At 38.1% G+C, this 16,183-nt stretch overlaps 1 pseudogene; it reads left to right on the top strand.

Moving 5' to 3' along the window:
• Positions 1–11,318: 11,318 nt before the first annotated feature.
• Positions 11,319–16,183, top strand: part of LOC136279073 (uncharacterized) — a 59,688-nt pseudogene continuing 54,823 nt past the window's right edge.

Below are 16,183 nucleotides of genomic sequence, written 5' to 3' on the forward strand. Positions count from 1 at the left end.
TAGTCCTATTTGGAACGAAGTGTATTTGAAATAAAAAATAATGCTAAGTAAAACAAAAGTTGTCTGCAACACGAAGTATCCCTTCGCATTAACACTGAGAATCCTAATGTTTATCCAATGTTCCCAAAAACCTTCTGATAATCTGCCCGCATCCACCCCTCACCCCGCTCCTCGCCACTGAACCGTACTGTTTTCACTCAGCAGCTGGTCAGCGGTCGCGTTTACGAGGTAAACAAACCGATCGATTCTTGATCGCCGTTCTTGTCGATCGGAAAATCAAAATACCAGCGTGATATTGCCGCGAAGATGAATCAGTTATGTTATTTGATTCGTACTTCACATTCGAGTCGAAGCTTGGGTGGCCCAGGTTATTTCTTGCGGTGGAATCGACGAGGGGAATTCAGAAAGTTGTAGTGTTTGTATTGTTGGAATAAATGGTCGCATGGGGATGGTAAGTTTAACGAACAATTTCAAATTTTGCCGCTTGAATTGAAAGAAAAGTTCATTTGAATTGCTTTCTTATATATTTCTGACGGTTTTAGATTAACCTGCTTGATTTATATCGGTTATGCTTCATGTTGACAAGTCCCTCAAAATGGCGGCCAAACTTGGAGATTGCCGAAAATTAGGTAAGTTCACGGAGTTATAAAGTTCACGTAAAGGTCGGGCCGCAAAGTTTTTTTCTGTAGTTATCTTTTCTATGGCACCTACTTCCTAGCTATGTTAGTTGGATCAGTTAAGAACGCCTCACTTTTTCAAAAATTTACCTTGAATTTGATCGGTTTTGGCGTGTTTGATTTAGGCGAACCGATAAGGTGTCATTCAAGTCTTCCTGTTTCCTTGATTGACACGTGATGTTTACGAAAGTCGCCTCGATAGATAAGATAGAGTTAATATACATGGCTGTGGTATTTGTTTTTTGCTGAGTTCCGTAGTTTTTTGTAAATTGTCCTCTAAAGTTGTATGAAATTAAAGTCTTGAAAAGTGTCACAACAAGCCTTCGCTCGAGTGAAATTTAATTTCCGTAAAACTCTGAAAAATAAAGAGATCCGATCAAACTGATTGTGGTTTTAGTATAGGTACATGAATGTCTTACAACACACGAGAAACGAGCGAAATCTGTGTCTCAAGCAAAATCGACCGGACCGCTCTTACAGAGACACTCTCTTAAACCCCCCCCCCCCCCCCCAACCTCCTCCCCTTTGGCGATAAATAATTATCAGTAACGACGATTAAAAAATCAACAATTGCGAATCCTATTTGAGAACAGGCTGAAACATCCAGAAAAAATTGAGGCACACCTTCGAGGATTATCGTTTTACTTGAGTTTCATCAGCAGGTCAAATGAAAATCATTTCTTTGAAGACGAAGCTCAGATTTTTGCGCAGGAATGAAATCTCTCAAGAATTTTCATTGCTCTTAACGTGTGGATTCCTAGTTGGTTAGTAGCAGCGCCCATCTAGTATCTGAGAGGTACAGGTTTTAATCCTGTTGTTGTCTATTTTCTGCTTCTTTTCTGCAATTACTGAAATTACAGCCCACCTGCGAGGATTATTGCTTTACTTGATTTTAGTGTAAAGTCAAAACGTTTGAAGAGCATGTTTTGGGTGTGGCAAACCAATTTGCGTCCAGATGATTCCACCTTATTCCTTGTTACCGGGATAAGTTTGACTCTGCTTCGACTTTGCTTGGCTTTAAGAATTCACCAACCTGCTTTGAAAGAGACATGTTGAGGACAAACACTTTTGATTTCAAAAGTGGGTTATGATTTGAGGTAGTCTGTTGTAGTTCACTCTGTCGCCGGCCAAGCTGAACTGACTGGAGTGTTAAAGCGGATTGATGTTAAAAGCTAGGACAGAAAAAACAAAGACTCATTGATAATGATGGTGATACCACGTAAACCATCGTGATATTTAAAAATTGGTTCATGCTTAGCGCGGGTGTACTGTTTAATTATGCAAAGCTAATTTCGTTGCTTGAAAGAGGTTCACTCATTCATTGTTTTCGAATAAATTCTCATTTAGCATACTTGATAATCACTTGGAGCGCCTAAGGGTATGTCTCGATAGCTACAAACAGAAAAACAATCCTTTCTTTTTGAAATTTTACTTTATTTCGTCGATATTTCTTCAAACGACAAAATTAAATAAATCTTTGAAAAACATGGAGAGTGTTTCTGCAATCAGGAGTCCTTGTCCTGCACGTGGCAAAACTGATTATGCCAAACGTATCACTTTGTTACTAGTTTCTAGCATCGACTTTGCAGACAATTGTTTTCATTTCAGTGCCTCAAGTATCACATTTACCTAAATTGTTTTCACTGCTAAAGAGCAGCTAATTTCGTGGACATGGCAGTAATATTCGTTGCCGTTGGTGGAACTCTTGCCTCATTAGAGCTCTTGCTTTGATTAAGCTATTTTAATATTTGCTTTTATCCACTGAGTTGATAATGTGAATTTTAGCCTAAGAGCCATTCTAAACAAAAGACTGTTTGAGCGTTAGTCCTTCAATTAGGAGAGGAATTACATTCACCCATAAAGCTGAACTTCACTCGGCGGCGTGTTGTATATCATATTGATGAAATATGGTCTGGTGATCTGGTTTACATGCAAAAGTTCAACAAATGAAGTAAAGGTTATCGATATCTTAATGTTAATGAGCTCTATTTTTATCGCGATTCTTCACAGCTCATGTAGCCAGCTCACGACTGTTCTTGTGACTTCACAGATCCACTGAATTCGATTTCTCGTCGTTCTGGAACTTGTGAGAAGTTAAAATGAGCAAGGGCTCTTCATGATATTAATTTTGAATGTTTTCCTATTTGGGTTAGCTTATTTATTAGGAGGGTCACGGTGAAATTTTCACCTATTTGAAATAGATATTAGCCTTTATCGTTTAAGTTTGTTTGTAACATCACGAAATATTGCACATGTTGAGAACGTGGTGACTGAGCAGACATTATGGCATTCTTCACCAGCAGTTATAAAACACTCCTGAGTAATACAAGAACCAACAAACATTCCAAAATGAAAAGTGGAACACACAGGAACACACATCCCTGAGTTGATGCAAGGTTAGACTTGACATTCCCTTTTAAACGCGTAATTTTTATCGAAAGAAACCAGAAAAAAACGCTATCGACCGCTGCTTTAGTAGAAAAAGCTTGCCATGTAAGCATTTAGTTAAAAAATTTCGCTCATTCACAACTGAAGCAAAGTCATATTAAGGTGATACTGTTAGAGGAGAGAGTTTAGGGGGCCAAGAAATGTCGTAAAATTCAATCCACGCCAGGGAGTATATTTCATCTATTCATACGTGATACCGACGAAGATGCATTAAGTATATATATATATCAGAGCGAAATTTCAAAAAATTCACCCACGATACCAAAAAAAATGACAACTTACGATTGGTAGCCAATTGTGTTCTTGAATTGAATCCTCGCAGTAGGAACAGCATCAGGAAAACTTAGTAACGCGGTGTTTGCAAACACGGCAGTTACAGATTTCTCTCAAATAACTGCGAATTAATTTTAGATAAAAATCTTATATTGCGCAATCTTTAAGGGGGTTAGGCAGCCCACAAGAACAAAGCGAACAGTCAAACCAGTGTAGGGTCTGGCTCAAATTAGGAATGCGTAGTTCCTTAACAGCTAATTGACTGCATTAAAACGACTCAGCCGGTCATCCATTCAATAACTAGATTTACGACTCAATGGTCTATATTATGCTTGAGGCGTATTCTCAACGCATTTCTATAAAAACAAAGGGTCTAAAGAATAACTTGTCTGTTGGTACGTTCCTGTTTAAACTAGGAGGCGAGGATGGGAAAAAGAAGGCCTAAAAAATGTTAATTATCACACGAAAGGAATTTATATAAATAATTTTTGTGTGTAAAAATAGCTTCACCATCATTGAGCTTATTCTCCATGTCAACTCATGATTTTTCTTTATCTTCAGCATTGAATCTGATCTTCCAAAGATCAACAGACTGAATACCTTCTCTGAACTTGCTTGCTCTGTCATTCTCCGCAGTCAAGAGTAGGTCCTTATGGAGCTTGAGCAGATCATAACCATCAGTTTTCTGAGCGATTTCTCCTGCGAATTTCTCAGTCAACTTGTTAACAAGACCTCTTGCGGTTTTCACGATATAGTTTTTTGCGGGAACACTAACTGCCAAGTCAAAGATTAGTGAAAGAGATCCTGGCACATGGACAACTCCGCCATCAAACTTTGGAACTGAGACTCTGAGAGCTTGAACTTGACTTTCGAAATTTGGGTTGGTTTTTTTCACTGACTTCCATTTTAAAATAATAGATATTTTATTTTTAAATGGATGATTTTTGAGATACGGATACTCTTTTGGAACACAACGACGGTGATGATGAAAGAAATATAGGAAAAAATTTTCCAAACAGATTATAATTCAACTCCAGGGCCATCAGGTTAAGAAATTCCAATGACCAAAATGAACAAGGAAAAAAAGAAAGCATCAGAAAATTCTGAAACATCTTTCATTGAAGGTGATACAACTAATTCACTAGTCTGAACTTCGAACGAGAATGCATGGTGTTATGAGTTATTGTTGTTGTAAATATAAGCTTCTAGAGATCTCCAGACTGCTTGCTCATGCTGACATGCGTATCATAGAGCTTTCTAGAACATTTCATCGAATTACGTGGCTATTACGTCATGTTTATGTATTAGGGTTCCTTATACACTACTATAGAGTAACAAGTGCACAGCCCAAGTGCTCTACACAACTGAGCCCAGTTGTTCAAAGGCCGAATAGCCCTAACCCAGGGTTAAATTTTAATTCAGGTTTCTTTATTTCTTTGTCCAAAAGTCTTTTAGGGAAAATTTTTTACTATTAATTTTAGAACATCCAATGATCAAATCGCAAGCAAAAAGATTTGAACTGAATTTTCTCTTAAAGCTTTCAGACCTGAAATCAAATTTCACACTAACCCTGGGTTACCTTAACCCAGCTTTGAACAACCCGGGCCTGATTTCTAAAAATACGACGAACGTAGTTACATACAATGTACTAACCAATAGAATAAAGATAATGTAATAGCTGACTTATTTATCCAATAGGAAAAAACACAACATTCCCCCACACTTATTTCAGAGGCTTGCTAATCACTTACTTAAATCATTATGTATTAAATCCTAAACGCTGCGGTGCTTTACGTTGTCGAGTTGGATAGCGTGGTTGAGGTCGATGTTGCGCTGTCGCGGCTGCCTGTGTATTCGCATTGTTGCCATTTTTGCTATCTTTGGTATCATTTGGATTTAGCGTGGCGTTCTCCGCGGTTTGCGTTTGCGGAGGCGTTACCGGTTGGATGTCAACGATCTCGTTTGAAGGTATTACACTAATTCCTGGTTTGCTATCTTGGTTCCTTCAATGCTTTTGATGCACTTAGTCAACATAGCGTTCCAGAATTGTTCTTCGACCAGAAATTTATAAGATACGGGACCGGTTTGCCACGTAACGGTGCCATCAAGCCATTTCGGCTCACCTCGGAAGTTTTGCACCAAAACTTCTTCACCAAGGTGAATTCTCTTCCTTTACTACTCTTATCGTGTCCAGCCTTCTAATCCGTCTGCCTGTCAAATACTTTCCGACAGAGGTCAGGACGCGTTAAGTCTAACCTCTTTCAGTCTTATTCGACGATTTAGGAATAACTCGGCTGGTGTGTAGCCTTTATTACTATTTGGTGTCGTTCGGTTACTGAAAATAAATCACGCAAGACTTTGCTTAATCGAATCCCTGCCCTCTGCCTTAAAAAAAATTGCTTAAACGTTTTAACAAAATGCTCTGTTTGACCGTTTGATCGAGGGTGATACGGAGCAACAAGCGTGTAATTGATGCTGTTTGCTTTCATAATTTTGCAGAATTCTTCCAAAGTGAGCTGTGTACCGTTATCACTCACTAGTTGCTGTAGAATGCCATACCGAGTAAACATATCGCGAAGCTTTACGATGTCGCTACAGTGGCGATACTGGGCATTATCTCTTCTTTAAACCATTTTGAGTGGCTATCGAAGACAATTAGAAACATTTTACCCATGAATGGACCTGCAAAATCGATATACACTCTCTGCTATGGCAGTTTTGGGGTGAAGGTGGGGCTTGTTACGTGAGCTCTGACAGTTGTCGCATTTCCGTAAGACTGTAGCCTTCTCTGTCGAGATTAGGCCACCAAACGTGAAGTCGCGCCAGTGACTTCATACGGACAATACCTGCGTACCCTGTGTGTAATTCGTATAACATACGTTCGCAAATTTTTTTCTCGATCGCATGCATTCCTTGCGCATCTATTCGATAACCTAGATATTCAACGGTAGGCTGCATGAATTTGCACTTGTTAAGTTTAAAGTTCAACCAGCGCTTTCCAATCTCGCTGAAACTTAATTTAGATGAACTAAATGCTCTTGATCATTTTTCCCCGATACTAAAATATCGTCCACCCTACAAACGACCATTGGTATACCCTAGAATACTTGCTCAATTCTTTGATTGAAAGATAGTTGACGCGGAGGATACCCAAAAAGGTAAACCAGTGAGTCTAAATAAACCATTGTGAGTATTTATGGTTACATACTCCCTACAATCTTCATCTAAAAGAATTTGTTGGTAAGCCCTGGATAGATCTAGCTCGCTGAATTTTTTTCCCCCACTTAATTCAACAAATAACTCTTCGGGGTTTGGCAACGGGTGTTGGTCAACCTCCTATACGGAATTGACGGTGACTTTATCATCCCCAAAAACTCTAATCGAATTATCCTGTTTAACGAAAGGAACTATCGATACCGCCCATGCTGAGCAGCGCACCTTTTCGATTACTCCATCGGAACTTGGCGCGGTTTGATTTGGGCTTGACGAATAATTTAGCTTTAACCCCTTGCATAGTGCCTAACTCGTCCATAAATACTGATTGATGTTTAGATAACACGCCATCTAAATTACAACTTATCTTCTCAATGGATACCCAATTTAACTTAATGTTCTTTGGCAAGTTCCTTCCAGTTAGGCTTAGTCCGTTCCCTTTGAGAATCTGGGACTCCTCTAATGGAACTTTAGGGAGCTGCCTTCTCCACGCCTCCTTAGATATGGTTGAAATTGACGCACCGATGAACAACTCCATCGAAGATTTTTCACCATTCACCTCCTCAGGAACCATGATGGATAATTCTGGCTTTTTATGATAAATGTAAAACAGTCTGAAGTCGTCATTTGGCTCTTTTGGAAGGGTTTCATCTTCCACGTACCGAACTGGTTTTCTTCTCCCACCTGGATTCGGACGTGATCCACCGACGTAACTACCTGAGGATGACGGTACTTTCTTCCTACAAACTTTGGCGATTTTCCCTTTTTATTTACAATTCTGACATAATTCTTCTTAAAATCGGCATTTTTGCGGGATATGGTCGTCGCCACGACAGAACGGTCTCTGTGGCTTTATCGCTTTTAGTGGGTGCGATGATTCAGTTCAGGATTCAAGAGAAAAGCAGACCCAAAAGAAAGAGGAAAGTGAAAAATTGTGAGCTGTCACTAGAATATGGATAGTGATGGCGATGCTGTAGTAAATTCTTCTTCTTTCTGGCGCAACGGGAAAAAGCTTTTCAACTTTAGTGCAAGAGGAATTCCTTACAATAATTATCTATGGACTTTGAATTTCACAAGTGATGTTGTGATAAAGCAAAGGCATGAAATCCTCGCAATCTTCGCACAAACAATCAACACCCCGACGGCACGACAAGAGAATCGTTAAAGAGGATAATATCCACACCCTCCTCCGAATTCAGGACTAAGACATTGTGAATATTATTCCCCTGTGAAAATCAAGGTTGTCTCCAAAATGCGCAAGAAATGTTTTTTTTAATCAAGTTTGATTTCAGTGTTGACTTGAAATCAAGGTTAAATTTCATGAGTTGCTTTAAATCAAGTTTGTTTTCAAAGTGCGTCAGAATCCTCTGACTGTTAGGAAGCTTCGGGGAGTGTTTTTTTCTCACGGAATTCTGACCTGCACTGTTCTAATTGGCACCTAGTTCGCGGGAAGGGGAGCAAATGACAGACGCGCTTGATCACTTCTCTATCACTATAAATTGGAAAAGGAGCAGGTCTTCGTTTCCGGGTCTTATTTTTGAGGTCTTCGTTATCGGGTCTTTGCTTTAAGGTATTCGTTTTCGCTACAAGCCGGAACTGTGTTGACAAATTGAATTAATGTTTCAACTTTATTACAAATACGAAATATATGTAAATTTCCATGAAATTATATAGATATTCCAGCCCGTGATTAGAAAAGTAACATTTGATTGGCCGTGTAGATCGCTGATTTAATCTCAAAAGTAAAAATTATCACGGTTCCTGCATGGTATGTACAATGAATTCTGTCACATTTTTTTAAACCATATTTTAAGGAAGCGGTGTAGGCACGATGAAGTTGCGTGGGCATGATGCGTGTCGTTTTGTGTTTTTTTTCAGTTTGAAAATAATAACAAGTTTGAACTGTGTTCTTCTTAAAAAGGTCAGTACCTTTATGAGTTCAAGTCTTACTGAGTGTCATGTTTAGCATCCCATTTTATTAACAAATGCCCACCGCTGACACAAACGTGTTCTAAAAGAGAGGCATTTCTACCACGAAGTTCTCAGATAAATCATTACTTTCATTTTTGGAAAAAAAATTGCAAAAAAAAGACAAAAAATGTTCTTGGAACTCATTTAGAAATTTTACATCTCAAAAAAACCGTCCAGCTATAAGTTTGCGCATTAGTTGTATCTCCACAGACCTTCCATTCACTTGCATCGTACCAAGAATTCCATTGAAACGTTCAAAGCTGAAAAACCAAAATACAGCTGGTTTTCAAATCTTTCACCGAACTTGACAAATAGCAGATCAGCTTTTATAATGTCTGTCTTGGACAGAACTGGAGTACAAAGATATTACTACCACTACAATCTCTGTCACGTTCACTTTCAGATCCATTGGAAGAATTGGACTTCAAACAAAAACAAGAAATAAATTTTCATCCATAATTGTAATGTTAATGTGTCTCTGTACCTGAGTAGAAGGAACTTATGTACAATCTATGCACCATGCATAAAAAGGATCCTTAACGTAAGAAGCATTTTCCTGTATGAAACTTTTCACAATATCAAACCTCTAACTTGATAATTATACACCTCCAACACAAAGTGACAAAAAAAATATTATAATGCTCCCCAAACACATCACTTAATAAAAGGAAATTTAACAAATTAAGTTGTTTGTCAGGTTAATTTGTTTCCAATAATTTTAAATTAATTGTTTTTCCCATGATTACACTAGTAAAATAAACCAAATAGCCTAGAGTATGTTGAAAACATATTAACCTGAAAACAATTTTACCTGTAACATGTACCTGTAGCTAGCACGTGAAGATACATATAGAACCTACCTCATCAGATGTATTTCCCTCCAAATCACCACTCACTGCACTTAAAAACTCTTTGTCGTCACCCAAAATATCCTCAAAATCATTATCTTGGGAACCTTGTCCTAGCAAAAGTGAATCGAGTCACCAAGAGTTTAAAAGTACATGTATTTATCATGTGATAAAAATGGCACTTGTGTGTTGATATGCAGATTGGCTTTTGCAAACAATTCCTTGAAAGGTATCAGAATATGTCTAAATGATAGTCTTTCCAGACTAAGTTATCCCAGGCTGGTACAGAATAAAATATATTATTTTTTGGTACCTCTTTAAAGTATATTTATCACTGCTGCCAGTTTTATATGGAGAATTATTATTCCCCCCCCCCCCCCCCCCCTTACCAAACAGTATTATGATTATGCTCTATCTCTATCAATGAAAATTAGCCAATAAGGACGTGAGGATGTCTGCAGTGAAAATTTTACTGGACCAGTACAATTTGAGAGTCATTCACCCAAATGATGAGGGCTGTCAAAATTTAGTTTTCAACAATTAGGTATTAAAAAGCTGCACTCCCTTTTTTACTTGTTAAAGCTCAGTATTTTTTCTGGTGTAAATTTATAAATCATATTCAGAGCCCTTTAGTTTCTGTTCGGCTATCTAGAAAGGGGTCAGGAAAAGAGGCGGGAGGTGGGGGGGGAAGAGTACGCAACAGAAAGCAAATACACGTAGGAGGCAATTTATAATGGCAATTTACAGGAATGTATTTTGAATAAGGAAACACACTATTTCCCGTGCAATTTGGAATAAATAAGCACGAGAAAATTTTTTTCTAGACTAACAAAATTGCACAAGCCCGTGGGGTAAGTGCAATTTGTGGTCTTTGAAAAAAAATTCAAAGTGCTCATTTATTCCAAGAAAAATCATGTGATAACGTATTAATAATATACATGAAAAAATACGATATCATAATTAAGCAGAAGCAAAGCGCACTCATCAAGTGCAACATAGTTTATTCAAACCTTCTAAGTGATATTGTGCGTTCGGTCAAAATAACCGCGTACGATCAAAACGATAATATACAATGATATTTTTACATCTTTAAGGCGCAAAAAAGTTCAAAGTCCGGCTAAACAGTTCAAGGAATTGTTCAGTCTGGTTTGTTTCTTCTTCGCATTGAATTAACCCTCTTCTGCATTGATCTACCTGAAAGCTGCATCCATCTTAACCAATCAGAACTGATTAATTTTTTCATGTATCTTCTAAGGTCTGAAATCATACGTGTGATTTCATGTCAAATGAGCGCGCAATCCCAAATGATCATTTATCTAATTCGCAGAGAAATGCTGGCACGATACTGCTTCCTCAGATGCTCAGGACTTTATTTCGTGTTATCTTTTGATTAAAATTACTGTATGACATACCTTGAGTAGATTTAACTGCCTCAAGATCCTCATCGCCAGAAGAACCAGATGCCCACATTTCTCCGCGCGACTCATGATCCTGACATGGCTTTGGTCTCTTTGCCCTGTGTTCCAAATGCTCGACGTCAGTTTTAGTTATCCAGCGTTCCCTATGCACATCGTAATAAGCCTTGTGATGTTTCCAGAAAGCTGCTTTAGATAAATATTCATCGCAGTACCCACACAATAGTCTACTTTGTTTTCGCAAGCGGGAAGACATCTTTGCAGCCTAAACAGGCTAAATTACAGTCTAATTGTTGTTTAAAAGCCTACAGGGTTGCCGCTGCCGCCATCTAGATTTCTTTCGGTACGCTTTGTCGGTGATTTCTGACGGCGTTCCGCGTCCTTTTCCTCGTGAATGTTGTAAGTGGCTGTGTCGCTGTGAAAAAGTTGAATTTCTTGCAATGACCCCATTCCTGACCTTTTCTATCAGCAAAATGGACGACCAGTATGTTGTTTTGCTTGAAAAGGTTATTGCAGAAAATATACGCTTGAGAAGTGATCGAAACGCGAGATAGCGATCAGCGAAACATGATACAGGAATTGACATCCAAAATGGCGAGCAGCTCTAATTCAGGACCTGAATTAAAAAAAACACGGAAGGTCCCAATCCCGCAACAATGCCGGGTAAGTGTTTTCAAGATGTTTTAAATGGCTTGTTTACAGCGTACGAAAGAGCAATGCATGCAAGTGTCTTCATTTCTGTCATTTTGAAACAAACGGTATTTGTACCTGAATCAAGATTATACTTTTTGCTTTGCTCCTGTATATTATATTGTTTTTCCGCAATCAGCCGTTTTACGTTTCTGAGGTGTAGGGAAATTGCCAGAAGCATTCAATCATCGTTGAAATTGAAACATCGCGTGGAAGTGTGTGGAGTTGTGAACACTGTAAACAGGGGAAAATTGCGGAGCTCTGGTAATAACTCTTTGTTTTCTGAGGAAAAGCGAGAAGTGAAGTAGTGTGGCAGCCTCATTTTTTTCTAATTTATTACAGCAAGACTTCCGAAAGATCTACAAATCACTAAAAGGGAATGAAGCTAACTTTTGAAGGCTTCAAGTTGGATGACAGGTAAAGTAACAGCCATAATATTATATTTATCCATGCACAGTGCAAATCTGACATAGCTAAAATCAATGCCATGTCAGTGTCAATTTTGTAAAAGTTTGCACAAAGAAAAAAGCCAACTAGAACTCTAACTTTATCGTTAAAGCATCTGCTGTATGTAATTGTAGGGTCTTATATAGGCAGGACTCCTATTCGGAACCCAGAGTTTTCTTTTAGTCCCAGAAGGATTACATTGTTTACAAAATGGTTTATACTGAGCTTGTCATATGCAATATTTTCTCTTTTTCGTTGGGTTCATTAAATTGAATTTTTCTAGCTTGTCAGCTGATGCTAATCAGGAAGCCACCAAGAGGGTAATTGAGGCAGTGGTGGCCGATCACAGTAGATCCAATAGGTTCCCTTGGTCAGCAGCTGAGATGAAAGGTAACTGTGCCTGTAGTAGTCTGCTGCTGGGGTTGTTGAAAGCCTTTAGCACTATCAAGGAAATACATACTTTAGAATTAAATGTCTCTCTTTTAGCATAGAGTTTTGATAGGGTATATATTTGTCTAAAAATGCTGTGCTTGGTGACAACAACTGATTGATGATTGCAATCAATCATATGAGTCATTGGTCATTGATATTCAATATAATTCAACTGGCATTGAGTTTTATCAACTGATATCGCTTATCATGGATTGATTTTACTGCAAATGGTTGGTGTCATTAAAGTCTATTTACTGGGGCTTTAAGTAGGTGATAAAGCTTTTATGTACTAATACCATTTGTGTGAACTTTTTATTGGAAGGTGCTGGTGCCACGTATTTGAAGAGTCTCTGTGATGCTTCCACAAGAGCAAAGAAAGGCAAGCGCGAGGCACACAGAAATCTCAGCAGGAAGCAGAGACGAATGAGAGAAGTAGGTTGTCATAATGTATAGGCCTACTCTGAGACCTTAAGTCGCCTTAAGTCGCCTTAAGTCTCCTTAGGTTGCTATTGGTTACGCAATGTCACAACGGTTCCACCCTTCCCAATTGACCCTATCCACTCCACTCCAATCATAGTTTTCTGCAGCTAGAAAAGTAGTTGGAGAGACTGGAAAGGAAGTAGTTTTACGAAGGACCTTATCATTTGGTTCTCAGTATGGTATTGGGGTGTTTAGTCTAACTGAGGCAGGAGAACAACAAATTGGTTGGGTCACTGAAAAGGACCCGTGCAATTTTGGATGCTGTTGGAAAGGCAGGCGACTTGCCAATCTTTCATGCCAAAATTGACAGTGCAAGTACCAAAAATATGGGAGACAAGTTTACCAAGATAACAATTTTTATAATTTGTGGAGCTTTGTGAAATAATAAATACACGTAAATAATCATGTTATTTTTAATTAATTATGTGGAACATTTATGGATAGTTTCATTAAAGTTGTGTCTCTTTTCTTAAATTAAAGATTTATGGCACTATGTGTATATTTATGATAGGTTTGCTTGATGTTGGGCATGTAACCCATGATGTTTTCCTGGCTATTTATTTACTAGCTTTGAATGTATAATTTTACAATAGCTGTTGTGGTAATTCTGTCTGAACATTTTTAGCTAAATTGATTTGAAATCTGGATATCTTAGACTATGGTGACTTATGAGGATACCTAAGTAACCGAAACGACTGTTGTGTTTATTGAAAGGGGTTCTGTAGACATTTTTAAAGTTTATGGACAGACTGTTACTAACTTTAGTTTTATCGCTTTAGTCAAATAAAATCGCTTTAAGTCGCCTTCAGTCGCCTTGAGTCGCCTTAAATCGCCTAAAGTCGCAATATTTTTTGTGCCAGTTTTGCTAAAGTCGCTTTAAGTCGCCTTAAATCGCCCAAAGTCGCCAAAAGTTACGGCAACTTAAGGTCCCAGAGTAGGCCTGTCCTGACCAGAGCACGAAAATCCGTTACCATAGAAATCAGATTTGCACGTGCACAGATAAGATCCCTCAGAGTTGTTGCAAAATGCGTTTGTATCACAGGGCCCACTTCCGCATTCGTCCTCATAGTAGCAGTACTTTCCCTTCCCATAAAATCCATCAACGCACTGACAACTGAAAGAACCCTGAGTATTTATGCAACGTCCATTCGAGCTGCATCTTGATTTTCCGTCTCTGCAATCATCGATGTCTAAAAATTATTGAGGTAATTATTGAACTTTTTTATTATTTCAGCGAATTTTCTGACCCCACATTAATCATTCAGCAGATCAAACCGGGAGACAACAGCTTTACATTTAAGTGCTAATGAAGCACGATTGACCATTATTGTTCGGCTTCGGCTGATTATCAGATTTGTTTGATAGGTTGAAATCTTCTTCAAACCTCTGCGGAAAGTTTTAAGTTTAGAAGCATTCTTCCATGTGCTGGGATAACCACACTGAATACTTCCAACTCCAAATTTTGGTTAGAGCCTCTTCTTGGGTTGGGGAGTCATAAAGTGTGTCAAAAAAATATTTTGTGAATCAACCAAAATACTTCAACTCCTCCTCTTAGGAGATAGATAATGAACAGTACCAAATATTAAGTTTTGTACCCTCAAAAATTGCGAATTCTACTTGACAACAGGCTGGAACACCCAGGGAAATCGAGGCTCACCTGCGAGGATCATTTTTTTACTTGCTTTTCATCCCCAGGTGAAATGATATTCATTTCATTAGAGATGAAGCTCAGATTTCTCAGGGGAAAGAAAAACTCTCAAAAATGTCCATTGCTTCTTAAGTGTGGATTCCTTGTTGGTTAGTAGCAGCGCCCAACTAGTATTTGTCGAAGTCTAGTTTTATCAAGCTTCCTTTCTGCGATTGCTAAAATTACATCTTATCTGTCAGAATAATTACCTTACTTTATTCTAGTGTAAAGTCATAACGTTCGAAGACATATTTTGGATGTGGCATACCAATTTGCGTTCAGACGACTCTACCTTATTTTTTGTTACCGGGGTAGATTCGACTCCCTTTGTTTAGTTTCATCAATTCAATAACCTGCTTTGAGAGAGACATGTTGAGGATAAACCGCTTCATTTTCAAAACTGGATTACGAGTTGAGATAGCCTGTTGTTCATTCCGTCGCTGACGAAGTTAAACTGACTGGAGTGTTAGGGTGGATGGATGTTTAAAGCTAAGATGGAACAAACAAACGCTCGTTGATACTGGTGATGCGACGTGAACCATAGTGTGATATTGAATAATTGGTCCATGCTCAGTGCGCGTGTATTTCGAACTTAAACTATCAGTAAAATTTAAAAGAAGTCTCAAATCTTGAAACAAAAGTAATCATTCGATTCCTTTTTCTTAGATTTAAGACTGTCGATAGCCTACGCAATTTGTTGGTTAGTTGGTTGGTTTCGTCAAACAAGGGTCCACTAAGGAATAATTGTAGTAAAATTTCATTTCTTCTTTTAATTGAAATACCAGTTGGATAGTATCTAAAGCTAATCTAATAATATATTTGGGTTTATGTGTTTTATGTCAGGTTTTTTGAAGAAGTTAGAAATAAGATATGATCCACTTAAATTTTTCTTTCTTTTGTGTTTCACTTAATGTTATTTTAATAATGTTATGATATGTATTATTGTAATTGTGAACAATGTCTTGTGAAATATTATTACGAGTTCTATCATTCTTTACTGTAAATTACTTGAAGTTCAAATTGCTTTTCAGTGTTCTGTTGAATCTTTCTATAAAAGATGATTTTTCTTCGTTCTGTGTGCCGTAAAGTGTCACTCCATTTTCTTTTTAAGAACTGTACTTATTGTATAATTCCGTCCCTTAGTAGTCCATAACAATGCAGGTTTTGTGTGTCAAAATTTGCCTGTTTTCAAAATATTGTGATGCGTTATAATACAAGTCTTAAAATAAAATAAATCAATTTCATCCGGAATACATCTATTTTGGATGTCATACATCGATGTTGTGCAGCATACATCGCTTTCCTGACTCATTCACACGTGACCTTATATAACTAAAAGATGTTCAGTAAAACTAAAAGATGAGGAAGCGGAAATAGAAATGACCGGAAGTCAGATGAAACAAGAAGCCCCGGAAACTAACCCTTTCAAAATGGCGGAAATAGAGGCGGATGATCAGTGATGTTTGAGAAGCACTATGCAAGGTGTACGGATTTGGCTGCCCAACATCGAAGGATTTTTTACGCCTTTGGGAAGGCTACTGGAAAGTGCAGAAGGGCAAAGGAACACTGCGTCCTACGACTCGGCCGAATTTTTTAGTCGTG

This window comes from Pocillopora verrucosa, chromosome 1, assembly GCF_036669915.1.
Source record: "Pocillopora verrucosa isolate sample1 chromosome 1, ASM3666991v2, whole genome shotgun sequence".
Classification (NCBI taxonomy): domain Eukaryota; kingdom Metazoa; phylum Cnidaria; class Anthozoa; order Scleractinia; family Pocilloporidae; genus Pocillopora; species Pocillopora verrucosa.